The sequence below is a fragment of the Macrobrachium rosenbergii genome, chromosome 33, assembly GCF_040412425.1.
Source record: "Macrobrachium rosenbergii isolate ZJJX-2024 chromosome 33, ASM4041242v1, whole genome shotgun sequence".
Classification (NCBI taxonomy): Eukaryota; Metazoa; Arthropoda; class Malacostraca; order Decapoda; family Palaemonidae; genus Macrobrachium; species Macrobrachium rosenbergii.
The window spans coordinates 10,240,258-10,255,400 of NC_089773.1; the positions used below are offsets into that span (position 1 = coordinate 10,240,258).

The following is a 15,143-nucleotide window of genomic DNA, read 5'->3' on the forward strand; positions in this document are numbered from 1 at the left end:
CTCAGTCCTATGTATACTTTTAGTAACATTTACATACTTATATACAATTTTTATATAGAGACGTATATATGTATGTTTATACATATATGTATTTAAATATTCTTTGATATCGAATTCACCATACTTTGAGAATATATATATATATATATATATATATATATATATATATATATATATATATATATATGCATGTATGTATATATATATACATATATATACATATATGTATATATATATATATATATATATATATATATATATATATATATATATATATATATATATATATATTAAATACCCTTTAATATCGCTAAACTATCCATCACATTCACCATTTCACACTCTTCCATTTTCTCCACGCAATCCCACCATCTCACATATTCAGATCCTTGATTCTGCTATCATTAGTTTCATCACTGACTGTTCTTCATATTTTAGAATACCCCTTTCAATAATTTTGATATACATTTTAATATCCAGATAACTTCTCTCAGCATATGTTACTGAACAGATGATATGAGTGAATTCAAAATGAATTACTACGTATCTGACCCCGTAGGGGGGGTTAGTACCGTCAGTACACCTCATGCAGTGCACTGTAGGCACTACTCAAGGGTCTTTGCAGCGTCCCTTCCTTAGGCCCCTAGCTGCAACCCCTTTCGTTCCTTTTACTGTACCTCCTTTCATATTCTCTTTCTTCCGTCTTACTTGTCACACTCTCCTAACTATTGATTCATAGTGCAACTGCGAAGTCTTCCTCCTGTTACACCTTTCAAACCTTTTACTGTCATTTTCCGTTTCAGCGCTGAATGACCTCGTAGATCCCAGTGCTTGGCCTTTGACCTAAATTTTATACTCAATTCAATACTACGTATTTGAAAGTTTGGTGTTTGAAAGTTTGGTGAACATTTAGTAGACGCTTGTGGAAACGGCTTCGAGCCTTAAAATTCACCTTGATATTCAGAGCATCGGGCGAGCACAAGATGAACAGAACTACGCTCAGGTATTCTGCAAAGAAGAAGTACGACAATGTCGCACGATCAACGACAGCGTTGTACAGATAACCAACCAACGACACAAGGTGCAAGGGCATTGTTAACACTACCAGACCGCTTTCGTACGCCACCAGAGCTTCGGTAATCTCGTCGATACGTGTGATCAAGTCCACGACGCATTTGGGATCATCTTCTTCTTCTTCTTCTTCTCTCAGGGGACTTCCAGACGCTTCTCCCTCTTCAAGGGCAACGAAAGAGGTTGAGTTAAGGGCTTCATTATACCTCCTTTTGGGTGGGAAGGCTCGAGGTCCTTTCCATCTTGCGGCTTGTGAAAGCTGAAGTGATGTCTTCGTAGAAGTTGTGAGCGGACTGCCATCTCTGAATGTTTTCTTCAACCGGTCGATTTTCGCCACGAGATTCTGCATCGCGACTTCCAGTCTGGCGGACATTGTCGCAGAAACCGAGTGAATCAAGCCTCCTGTTGCGATGAAGTGGGTGGGCAGGAAAAATATGACAGCTGGGGTTTGATAGAGGAGTGCTAATTTCCCTTCGGTAGTGTTTTCCTTGTTAGTGTAGTTCATAAGAACACTCAAGCACAGGAGACAAAACCCCCAACGAATCACAATAAAAAGGTACAGTGGAATGAAAGATCGGTGAAAAATCCTCTGGGTCTTCGAAATCTCTTCTTCCAAAAGCGCGACAACTCTTGATAAATGTTTGCTGTAGATATTTATGTATGCATAGAAGACAAAGGCAGTCAGCCCATGCAAAATGTTCATGGTATTTATGATGAATGTAGTGCTTGGGCTGTTGAAGTTAATATATGTCCTCTGGGACAGAAGCCTCAGGCAGGCTGAGAGAGCTGTTAGTATGAAAATTGCGTAAGACCAGATAGTCCAACCAACGCTTCTTTTAGGTGAAGTGAATTCTTTCATTAAAAATAGGTTGATTCTGTCCTCTTTTTTCCTCATCCTTAGAGTGAAGGGAAATCCTCCCCATATTTTAAGCAACATTAACACGAAAGCTATTGGCCTTTTGATCAGGAACCTCATCTTTTTCTTTTGCTTACGAAGACACGCCAAGTCCACAGGAGCTTTCTCAAGTAAACATCATTATTGATTTAACTGCACGTTTTGTCTGTTCCTCTTTTGTCGGTTTGCTGGTTCTGTGAAGAGCAACGCGGGTGATGTGTAAACAAGCCGCTTTTCTTGCTTTCTTATGAATTATTCTTGGAACGTATCAATGCCCACAGATGCCCTTCTAACTCTTCATAGGCTACAGTTGACCCCAGAGCACAGCTCTCAGTCGCACTCCAGGCTGAATACTGAGAACCTAAGCTTCTGATCATTGTGTATTTATCAAGTAAACTTAGGGGCAGGTCGCTGTTGAACCAGTAAACATAAATTCCATTAGATGACTGTTTACTGACCAAACCCATTCTATTATGAAAGGGTTATCCACAGCCATTCTTCACATTCTTACCCTTTATCTTTCGAACCAGGTCAATTGCATTTAATCAGCGGGCTTGACGAAGCACTGAAAGACGTTCAAGCAACTATGCTTTTGAGACCAAACTATTCCTAATTATTGTAATTTGTACCTTCTTACATATGCGTCTAACCTTGATCCTTTCAGAGACTTTCATTGATTGAAAGTTAGAAGTGCATAATTGGGCCCTTGAAGTGAGACTTTTAACTAGCAGTGTAACTTCGTAGAAGACTTTACCCACTGAATAAGTAATGTAACCGACTGGTATGCTATGTTTATTCTTGCTAAAAACTTCTTTTTTGATCAAATTTCATCAACTGTGTCTCTTCAATATTATATGTTAGGTAATGTGGGTCTAGAATCGGTGCAGAGTCGAGATTTTCTCCACCAAATTCCTATTTACAGTCATAAAAAAACAGAATTTCTGATTTTTTCAAGCTCCTTGCTCTTCTTCTGATCCTCCAAACTTGCGTATAGCAAAACCAAAAAGGGAAAACAAAGGCAGGTATTTTACATCAAAATCATGTAATTTCCAAATTTTACAGAATTCTGCAATAGGTTTAGAAACGCCATGCTCTGTTTCTCACCTCTCTCGTCCACAAGCTGCTACTGAATGAGTAAGACTTTTTGCAGTGCTGCTAACCTTGACAGGACTGTCCTCATCATACCTGTCAACTCCTCAATACACATACCACAGCAGGTTCAGTAACAGGAGCGGAAACAGCAAGAATCTCGACACTGGGTGACAGGAACATGCTCCTTTGTCTTCATGACTGCCTAATCTCTGACAATGGTGCTAAAATTTCAGTGTACTGAGTACTCATTAAAAGGTCCAATGATATAGCCTTGAGCTGCGCAGGCAAGATGTTCTGCCGAAGTAGCTTTTTCACAGAAGCCGCTGAGGGTACATTCGACGTACAGAGAGCCAGGTGGTACGACTCCAGTTCTACATTCTCTGACTGATCCTTTCGCCTAGACACCTGTAATGTGCAAATTGTAACCTTTAGTAAGGTGAAAAATCTAGATTTTCAAGGTCTGACATTTCTGATGTTTGAGACTGTAGCTGGTGCGGTAATTATGATAGGCAGGTTTCTAACTGGCACTTAAGCAAGTGCAGAAACCACTCAGTGAGTGGTCTAACGAGTGCTGTAGGGAACAGTGCCTCAGATACAGTTGGTCATTGGTGTTATATCAACCCAAAGTCTCAGGAGTCCAGCTATACGTAATTCACCATTAATTTTAGATGCTTTGTAGACAATTTCCAAATATCAATAAGCTAAACCTTAGATTACTTTCACTTATATTTCTCGCCATATCACTGCAAAGTTGCCTTTTAATGAGGCCACATCATAAAGGAATGAAATACAGTAGCCCACATATTATCGTACAAGAGTTGGTTTCCATTTAAGACATCTCGTTTAAAAAAATTATAAATAGCAAAAAATTATTCCATCACATTTTCTATTCTAGCATTGAATGTACATTATTCAGCTCTTGTTGAATGCACTTTGGAAGGGCACAGCAGGATTGTAACCAGAGCAGGCAAGGTTTGGAGGGCAAAGTCTTGAATATACAGTTTGAGTCTTGGGCAAAACTCCCAGCTAGATACAGATGCCCGGGTTGGTTTAGGTGTGGCAGGAATAGGTTATGTTAAGTTACATAGCTGATGACTGCTACCACACCATTTCCAAAATGCAGGTGTTTCAGAACCTCAAGATACTCTTGGTCTTCCTACCTAACTTATTTAATGCCAATATATCATGTCATGCTGCAATGTAATTCCAAGTTAGGTCGGCCTAAGAAACAGAGCATCACACTCACCTATGAAGTGACGACTGTTTGTCAGGATGATTGTAGAGAGAATTGGCACAGCGAAGGCAGCCTCCCACAGCAACAGGAACCTGTGGACAAGTAAACAACATCATAGTTGGCAGTCCAGACTTGTGGTCTCTAAATGAAGCAATATTTGTGAAAGATGCTTGGATGAAATAAGAAGGCCTATCAAGGTGCCAGTGTGTGATGAACAGATGCTAAATGTCTGGATGTATATCTATTCATTATCTTATTCTAGCAAATGTGGAAATGTAAGATTGTTCCAGCTGAAAAAGGAAAGTTCAATATAAATGACACAAAGATTGATTTCATTGTAGTATGGTGATGATTGAATGGTTAATTTAATATTAAATTCTTATTTCACAACAACAAAGGCCATCAACACTAAAATATAGTTTAATAAAATCAACTTAAAGGGTATAAAATGTTAACAAATATAAAAATTAATCATAAAACAAATTAAAATCACAAAAGCCCTTAAAATAGTTTACAGTTACTTAAGTCTGTCAATAAAAATAGATTATGTTATGTTAATGATGACAGCTCTTGACTAAAGAAGTTGGTGTTAAGCAATGCATGGATGACAAGCGATGGTTTAAAAAATTATATAGTGAAAGATTCATGAGTAAATGAATAGGATGCAAGCGTAGACTAAGAATGAATAATGCGTAGATTACCGAGGTGGTAAACAAAGCTGAAGGTTGTCTGTTTATCTCAACTTCCTGTTTTCGTTCATGAACTCACAGGGCTTGTTGGATGGGAGGCATCATCCGAAGACCAATTAAGTCCAGGTGTTGTTTAGAAAACAATAAGTATGTGAACTAAATCATTAATAAAAACACTTAAAAGCAAACAAATATTTCCTTTGATAATTTCCAAGCATCCAGGAAAACAAAATCAAACTCCAACGAATGACACGACACAATGACAGCAGCACATTTCCTGAATGAACTTCAGAGGGAAAAGTTAAGAGAGAAATGACGCGCACTTACGAGTACTCCGTGACGTCATCGGGCGTAGGATCCCCCCCTGGCATAGGGGTACCGCAGCTCGCCACCCCTAGGAGCGCCAACAGTACCACCACCAACTGCAACAAAAAGTGGATTCAATGTTGGGATGTGCTTTTGCTTTGCATATGAAATACACACACACACACACACACACACACACACACATATATATATATATATATATATATATATATATATATATATATATATATATATATATATACGCATCTATACACACACACACACTCACACACTCACACACTACTCATGTAATAGGAGGAATTATGAAATCATTTCCTGGACATGTGAGTATTTGTGGGCGTATGTATACGCAGCGCTTGCTTGCGCGCACGTAATACATGATCATTTGCTAATATAAACAATCCTCTGTTTAACGATGGCCCAAAAACCTTGAATTTACACAATACATCGAATAATTTGATCTATTACAAGAAGCACTAGTGAACCAATTCACTGCGTTTACGATTACTCTTATCGCTGAGCGTAACTTTCAGCCTAATACCCGTTCCTAGCCCAAACCCGAATTAAACAAGAAAAAAAGGCGAAAGGAAAACAGCAGTAATGACTGAAAGAAAAGAAGTTATGAGTGAAAAATAACTTACAAACTTCATGTCGAAGAATGACGTCGGAGGAGGGAAGAACTGCCCCACGAAGTACGCCTCCACAACTGATGTCCTGCTTAGGTCCACTGCAGCCTTTTATAGACAGACCCACTGAGGGCCTTGGGCGAGGGGCTAGGCCTTGGGAGGACGGGGGAGAATTGTGGCAAAAGGGTACCAGAGGAATAAATAGGGACATGTGGAAATGTGAGGTAGGATTTAGGAGGAAAAAATAGGCTTTGTATTGGAGGGTAGCCTAGACTAACGGTTGGAGGCAGGTGTAGGCTGCAGATGAACTGGCCTTGTTACAAGACACTTCTTGTATTTTAAGGACATTTCTCACTTTTTTCCTAGTTTTTGGTTCATAGAAGCTAAATAGGCCACGTAGAGGAACGCCCACTAAAATATGTGTTGTTTGAGCTAATGCCAAGGACTGCCTTTAGAAGACTTAAAAAGAGAGAGAAAAAGCGAAACGAACAGGAAAATTAATGAACTACGCAACATATCGATCTGAAGTCAGACTCGGCGGCATGGAGTAAAATATATTTTCTCCTGCGTCGCATTTTTCCTGGAATGACTCGATGACTTCGGCCTAGATTTTGATAAGAGATTAGATAAGTTTTTTTTCAAATCTGATTATTTGCATAAGCTTTCTTTCGTGACCGAAGGTCGGTGAAACGGACGCGGAAGGAGGGTTGGGGGGAGAGTGATGGGCATGACGCAAGGTTTTTCAAGATTTTTTTCTTTTGCCTCAGCAAGTGGACTGGTCACGGTTTATGCATTCTTCATGTGCATTCAGTCTGTTTCAGGGAAAGACATATACTTAACTGACACGGGAAAACCGTAATATTGCTTTATATCGAGTCGTTCGTACTATCCACCTGTAGGCCTAGTAGTATACTTCATTGTTAAATAAACGTAGTTAAAACGCAGGCGACAAGCGCTTGCTTTCTTCCCGTGCATGCTCGTATTTTTACTTACTGCTTGTATTTCTACGTAATTTAACCTCTATTCACTCGTCTGTATACAAGAACAGCAATTTCTCACTCAAAAATTCCATAATTTTCAGTTTTTTCATTATTTGACGGTGCTGTTTAACGGCAATCTACGTTATATCAGCCCTGATTCTCCAAGTTAGTCCTTCACCACTAGACAGTGATTGACAGTCGTTGCAACACCTGTCGAAATATCCTTTGAAATCCTATTTCACCAAGTCCCATTAAGACATCAATGAACAGCGATCAGAATCACCTGGGGCTGACGTATGCGCTCAATGCAGCTTTGCAACTTTAACAGAAAATTTCTTTCATCAAACGATGATTTATTCCTTTGAATATGCACAAGGAAATTAGTTTTTTTATCGTTAGGATATGACTAGCAATCATACGGGAAGCATTATGAGAAAAAAAAAAATTGCAGGGGAAAAATTCATTTCAAGAAAAGTGTAGGAGACTACTTTTAGAAAATCATTTTAATTCGTTACAAAGCAGAGCTGAATTCAACAGTTAAGAATTATCAGTATTACATAATATATCTATAATAATAGCTGTTGCCGAAAACTCTTCCCTAATAGCGCCTTGTTCTGTGACGTCATAGTTCGACGGGAACAGGAAATTTCTGCTGACTCTATTATGGTGCACAGTTATGGCGGAAAACAACCTATTCCACGGCACCTTATCTTTACGGTTATCTGCCATCACCTTGTACAAGGCTCACGTCTTTATATTCACAGAACAACAGTATATTTGATAGGCCTGTGAATTTCTTCCTGGTTATGGGCCTATAAATATCCAACATAATAGAGAGAGGCTGAAGTGTGTGTGAAAGTGCTGTCTTTCCATCTATTTATTTTGCTTTTAGAGTTTGTTTTAACCCAAATCTCCAACACAATACGGCTAAAATGATTTATAAAATTTGCAAAAAATAACTAACTCACTTCAGTAAGCTTCGTGAAAAGCTGTATTCGTAACATTTTGCTTAAAACTATACATTATATTACGTATAAGCTTACTGACGTAAATATTACTTAGGCCTACATGAAAGCAGTAATCATGCATTATCTCATATATTATGGGACAGTTTTGAAAAATCTCGCTTAGATGAAACAAGTAATTGTTGTATATGCTTATATCCTAGGAAATATAATAGTAACAACTCATAGTTTAGTAACATGTTGCTGCAATATCATAGTACAACGTATAAAAGTGGACAGGAAAACGGCGGGAAATTCCTCGAAGCCAGCCACCCTTCCCGCTTCGCCTGAAAGTTGCTAGTCATTACTTTTTAGGCTGTTGTCTGAAAGACTTTGGAGAGGATTGTTTATAGAGTGTGCAAAGTCACCATCACAAAGGGAAGGATGAAATTGTTTAAGACATACAGTGGTAGCGACACAATTGGATCAGAAAAGGGATACTTGGCCATCTAGTAACAATGGGGGAGAAGGCGATTTTGGAAAGAGGGAATTGGTCTGTTCTGATGATTGTCTTGTTGTCGCATTGCGATTAAATCCATTATGAACTTTTTTTTTTTTTAAAATATTTATTACCCTCGCTTGAATACGAGTGCTTTTATCCCACTCAAACTGGAATGAAATATAGAATTCCAGCTGTTAAAAAAAAATTCTGAGATTGGAACGCAAGCGACCAGCAACGTCCCCTTGGATAAGTTTCGGAGCGTGGCCAAAATGTTAATGAAGTAAATCATAAAAAAACATTTATGCATATTAACGAAAATACTCTGTTTGCGATTTCTATTACAAGAAAAATCCCAATCCGACATACTTAAGTAACCTAATGTTAATTTTTAAGAGAGGATGCTGCTCCGTCATGATTAACAGGGTAATCGGATGACAGCTGAGATGACGTCAGTTACCGGCGGGATATTCCAAAGTGAAGTGTTATGTCGGATTTTGGCGTCATTAACCTTATTCCATTTCGTTCTCACGATAGGTATGTATAGTGTATTGTATAATTCGATTGAAAAATATTAATATTTAACCAATTAGAAGCCTTTTTGGTCTGATTTTGAAACATTAAATGAGGGAGACTTCAGAAAATGGCCGTTAGTCGAACTTGTTTATGAAGCCATTATGGTAGACACGTGGGCCTGAGTGTCATAACATTATCTACCTTATTTTAGACTGTACATATTTAAAGATACAGTTTTATGCCAGAAACTATTATGCAACAATAACATTTGCTTATTAGATTGCACTGTTAAGGTTAATTCCTACTTTTTGGATTGGGCATAGGCCTAGGGGCTACGCCCCCGCCCATTGAGTAGGCCTAGGTACCAGGGGGCTTGGACAAACTCCTTTTATTTAGGACTTATTTATTCCTCTTTAATGCAGTCTTAAGGTTTAAGGTAGCCCGTGTTGCAAGACAAATATTAGAAGACCATTTTCAACGGGATATGTAGGCCTATGCAGTAGAGCATGTTATATCCAGTAGGCCTAATAAATCGATCACATAATTCGTCACTTTTCACTCGATAGTTAATCGTTGACACTTCAAAGAAGTGAAATTTTAAGGAATATCACTCGAAAGGTTCAAATTTCATTTCTCTTCTGTCGATATTTAATTGTTGAAACTTGAAAGAAATTAAATTTTAATAGAATGCCTCTCAAAATATTATTAAAAGTTTCATTAGCGAAATGAGCTAGGCCTATAGGATGCTGCCACACGAACTAAAATAATCGATATTTAATCGTTGAAACTTCAAAGAAATGAAACTTTAAAGAATACCTTAAAAGAGTAATGTTTAACTAATGGAATGAGTTAGGCCTATAGGATGCTGCCATACGAACTGAAATAACAATTAGGCCTACTGCAGGTGGTAAATATATGGATGATGGCCGCAAGAATTTATCTTTTTTGGTATAATTTTCCAGCTAAATAATGTATAAAAGGGCGTAGGCCCGTATATTGCATGTAGGTGAGATAATATGAGAGATTTGACTTCCATCCCTCGTTTCGTGACGCCAGTTTTCGTAGCTATAAATCAATCAATTTTTCATCCCACTGGAAGGGCTGGTACTAAACTTGTAGAGACTTATGCAAAAGATAGCAGATATCTTATTATCTTGGCAAGTTTTCTCATATTTTCTCGGCTGTTGTGCGTTATATACACCGTTTGCCACATTGTTTGGCCAGAAATTTTTATATTTACCTTCTTCAGTTTTACCACTTATATTTTTTTTATATATTTTTATATTTACCGTCTTTTGTTCAGGTTTTTACGTTCATCCCTGAGGGGTTGGTAGTACTGAACACAGCACCCACGTTGATACTGGTAGTTATAGTTATCAAAACTACAGGGGTGCGGTAGCGTTCTTCAGTTTTACCAGTCAGACAAACTTATCCCAGGTTTAAGGTTGGGAAGCATAGGCTTATTGTAGTTTTGTACAAATACCACTGTAATGAAGGACTATTTTACTCTGCTGCAACACGAGCATCCATTTTCGGTACATTTTTTAATTGTGTTTAGGCTGTTAGGCTACTAACCTGAATAATTACTGACTGATAGGCTAACCAAGTGGAAAAACTATGCAAGTATGCTCTGCAGATATGTTTCCTAAATGTAGCATGCCATTGGTAGGATATACTGTAGTAATGGTGTAAGTCTCCGTACGCTCTGTTTTTCCTGACAGCTATTGGCCTGTGTCATTATCTGAATGCTTTTGCGTGGTTTTGACACTTTCTTATTTACCTTTGGGCACTAATGCATACCATAATTTCACAGCACATGTCAGAATGCATCAACCATGAGAACCAGTTTGGTTTGGTTCTCCTGCAGATTGTTATTTCAGAATTTACCAACAGTGAAAAATTAACATTATGAAGACTTTGCATTAGTCGCTGTAATCATCTTTTAGGAAACATGCATACGCCTAGACTCAGCTAGCTTACCTGCAGGGCTCATTTCCCAAATTTATGGGCATATTTTAGCTCGTTAACCTAGGTTAGTAGTGTGGGAGCATATTTACAAAATGTAAGAAAAGTGCATGTTATTACAGAATACAGTGAAATAAGCTAACCTCTGTATTACAATATTGGTTTTATTGAGATTTCAACCAAGTCAGCTTCCTGGAACTTAGCCTAATCTAGGAGGAATAGGTTTTCTTATGTGTTCCTTCATAATTACAAACCCGTATATGAATTACAATACTTAGGTTGAAATAAATTAGTATAATGTAAGTGTCTTATGTAAAGCTATATAATGAATGCCATATTTACCTGTGTCCATTTATGTTGAAAAAGAGTGAAACAAGATTTGTGAACATGATGATTATTACAGGACCATAATGGTCCTAATTAAAACCTATATCTGGGTTATTATCTTGTAATTATTCTGTTTTTTATATATCAGTTGACAATTGGACACAGAATAAACATTCTTTTTTATATACATAAAAAGAAATCCTTGAATGATACACGATACGTATGAATGCATACTGATTCATGACAAAACTTTTGTTTTAATTATATATTATCTGCCAACATTTACTGCTAACAGACAATGCACTGAATAAATTTGTGTATGAAATACTTATTTCCAAGAAAAAAGAAACAAAAGTATTTTACAACGGATATAGACTGTAAATAGGTACTTACTGATGTCACTTTATATATATAGATATATATTTACCGGTATATATACACACACACATACGAGTGCTTTAGGTATACTGTACTGTACATGTTTCTGTCTGTGTATGAAACTTTTACATTTACAAGTGCCCACCACTTAAATTGTTTTACTAATGGCTGTTCATCTCTCTGCACTGGTCTTGACTCATTGTTGTTGTTTATTATTATTATTATTATTATTATTATTATTATTATTATTATTATTATTATTATTAACACTGTGTTGTCAATAGGGGTTTTATGTGTGAGTGTGTTTGTGTTCTTGATGGGTTTTCAGGTTTTCCATTATTATTATTATTATTATTATTATTATTATTATTATTATTTTAAATGATGAACCTTATTCATATGGAACAAGCCCACCAAAGGGGCCATTTGAAAATCAAGCTTCCGAAGAATATGGTGTTCATGAGAAAGAGGTAACAGGGGGTAAATGGACATACAGAAAGAAGAGACGACTTATTAAAAAAGAAAAAAAGAAAATGACTTCTGAAACCAACTGGCATGTTGACACGACTTTTGTTTCACTGGAGATTTAGGAGTTGGTGTTAGATCAAGGTGTGAGGTACTTGATTTGCATGTGGTTAATGTTGGTTTTTAGTTTTCTGTAAAAGAAGACTGTTATAGAGATGGCTATTTGTCTGTCCGTCCGCACTTTTTCTCTCCGACCTCAGATCTTAAAAACTACTGAGGCTAGAGGGCTGCAAATGGGTATGTCGATCATCCACTCTCCAATCATCAAACATACCAAATTGCAGCCCTTTAGCCTCAGTAGTTTTCATTTTATTTAAGGTTATAGTTAGCCATAATCGTGTTTCTGGCCACCACCGGGCCGTGGTTAAAGTTTCATGGGCCGCGGCTCATACAGTATCATACCAAGACCATCGAAAGATAGATCTATTTTCGGTGCCCTTGATTATACACTGACAGAAAACTCGATTACGCTGAAGAAACTTTGGCGCATATTTTACTTGATTACTTTTAAGAATTGCTTTTCCAGACGGGACGGAACAGAACTAATAGGCTGAATGGCAGATATAGGCTGTGAAAGAGTGAGGCTGACCCACTTTGCTGCCTTTCGACGTAGTTACTCAAAACTTACAATCTGTTTGATGAACATCGTTATAATTCTTGTTCTCTTTTCCAGTTGCAGAGCCGTTGCTGTTAGGTCTCTCGGCCGTGTCAGTGTCACAAAAGGTAAGAATGTTTTAAATGATCGTTATCCTGGTATTGAATCCATTCTCTCTCTCTCTCTCTCTCTCTCTCTCTCTCTCTCTCTCTATATATATATATATATATATATATATATATATATATATATATATATATATATACATACATATATATATATATTATGTATATGCATAACATATGAATATATATGGATATATATATATATATATATATATATATATATATATATATATAATGTATGTATGTGTTATTCGAAAGAATAACAATTTTCCACAACAGAAGAAGGCCACTATAATTCTTTCAAAATTTAACATAAATTTACTGTTTTCTGCCATCAGTAGTTGACGGTAGCAATTCTCTGTAAAATACGTGTGTTGTAAATTAAATTTTGGGAGGGTGGTTGCATGTTGTAAATCATAAGCTGAATGATTGTGTGATGCGCCTTGTTCATGCTATTGTAGCTGTTGTAGTTGTATTATAGAGATGCACGCATCTCTCTCTTGCAATTAATAAATTAATAGATTAAATCAGTTGCTATCGTTGGCTTTGAATGGGGAGTTCTGCTGTTTTTAATTTTCAGTAAGAACCTGTTGGTATACAAGGTCAAGGTCACCTTGACAGTTTTCTGGAGGGGGCTAATTGGGATGAGAACACGCATGCAAGGAACCCTGTGATTTTAGTTCTGTGAAATTAACATAGAACACGTTAAAATTAAGATGATCAGTTTCTCTTGTCTTGTAAGTGTTAAATGTTCATCAGTTACCAAGGGTTGGATTTATAATCGTGATCTAGTTACCTTTTACAGCTACTGATGGAATCGATATTAAAATTACTTTAAATTTTAGTCGTAGTACTTTGGTTATTTTTATGTTCTAGGCATTAAAATCTACTTCTTATAAACAAAAGACTGTAAATACCATGAAGATAATGACCCCCCTAGAAATATTAGTCCTAGATAACGACCCCCGAACTTTGTTGGGGGTCACTATCTAGGAAAGATCCACTTTTTTTATTGATGCGAAGACAAAACAACCGGAATACGGAGTATGGGAACATCAAAGTAACGATTATTCCAAAGTATAAAGCCCCATTCTTAAATCACGGAAACGAGAGGGGTAACTCGGGAGCTCATAATAATTAGCAGTAAACAACAACCATTTTCAGCCATTAAAAAAAAAACTAGCTTCATAAAACAAGGATTAGCAACTTCCATCTCTGGCCCCCCTACATAACCTTGAAAACTTGAGTTTTATGCCCCTTATCCTCCCAATTCCCGGACTGTCTGGGCTAAATGTCCCAAAACTTGGCTGGTGTATAAAAAGGAGCAGGCACGGATGAATGAGTTTTTTCAAGGTCACAGATCCAGTTTTTGTGAAGCCTTTTAGTTGAGTTCTGTGCAGCATTATGGACAAGGTGTTTGGTGTTTATTTTTGTTTTATGTCGGCTGTATTTATGTTATATTCTTTGGAAGCTTGAAGAATTGCAAGTCAGTGGGCCCTGTGGGCTTGTTCCATATGAATAGGGTTCATCATCTTTTGAATAATAATAATAATAATAGAAATAATAATAATCTTTGGAAGCTTGAATTTCAAGCCAATGGCCCCTTTGGTGGGCTTGTTCCATGTGTATAGGGTTCATCTTCTTAATAATAATAATAATAATCCTTGGAAGCTTGAATTTCAATTCAGTGGCCCCTGTGGGTTTGTTCCATATGAATAGGGTTCCTCTTATGAATAATAATAATAATAATAGTCTTTGGAAGCTTGAATTTCAAGTCAGTGAATAATAATATAATAATAGTAATCTTTGGAAGCTTGAATTTCAAGTCAATGACCCCTTTGGTGGGCTTGTTCCATATGAATAGAGTTCTTCATCTGAATAATAATAATATTACAGTAATTTTATCCATGTATTTTAGTGTACATTAATATACTTATTGCTTTGGGTCATCGGTTTTTTAAATTGCTCTGCTTCGGTCGTTTGTAAATGGGGTGGAAAGTGCTGTCCAATATTGGATCACATAGGTGCCTTTGTAATGATGCATAGAGAATGAAGTTCGCCGTTGCTTTGTGCTGAATGGAGTTGTTACTTTGGATTTTATTCTTGCTTTGAATGATAATCTTACTCTAAGGTGCTTTTGTTCCATCTCCCCTCAAAGGAGAAACCCGAGTCTTGCTCACTTTACGCATTATTCTTTTTGTAATTAAGTGTGTATGCGTTGATGTTGACAGTATGTATTGTACACGTATACAGTTTTAATGAGGGGAAGTCGTATTGACATTCTGATCTTTGGGAGTCGGCTTAGAAAATCGATAAGCGACCTGTTAAGTATGTTTCACATGTGCTAACAATATT

At 37.0% G+C, this 15,143-nt stretch overlaps 1 long non-coding RNA gene across 1 annotated transcript; it reads right to left on the minus strand.

The window, feature by feature from the left end:
* Nucleotides 1-2,991: 2,991 nt before the first annotated feature.
* LOC136855912 (uncharacterized) lies at nucleotides 2,992-6,174 on the minus strand. The gene is made up of 4 exons (XR_010858174.1): nucleotides 5,950-6,174; nucleotides 5,309-5,403; nucleotides 4,305-4,384; nucleotides 2,992-3,463 (listed from the first exon to the last, which is right to left on the minus strand). It is a non-coding gene; the product is annotated as an uncharacterized lncRNA (long non-coding RNA).
* Between the last annotated feature and the right edge of the window lie 8,969 nt (nucleotides 6,175-15,143).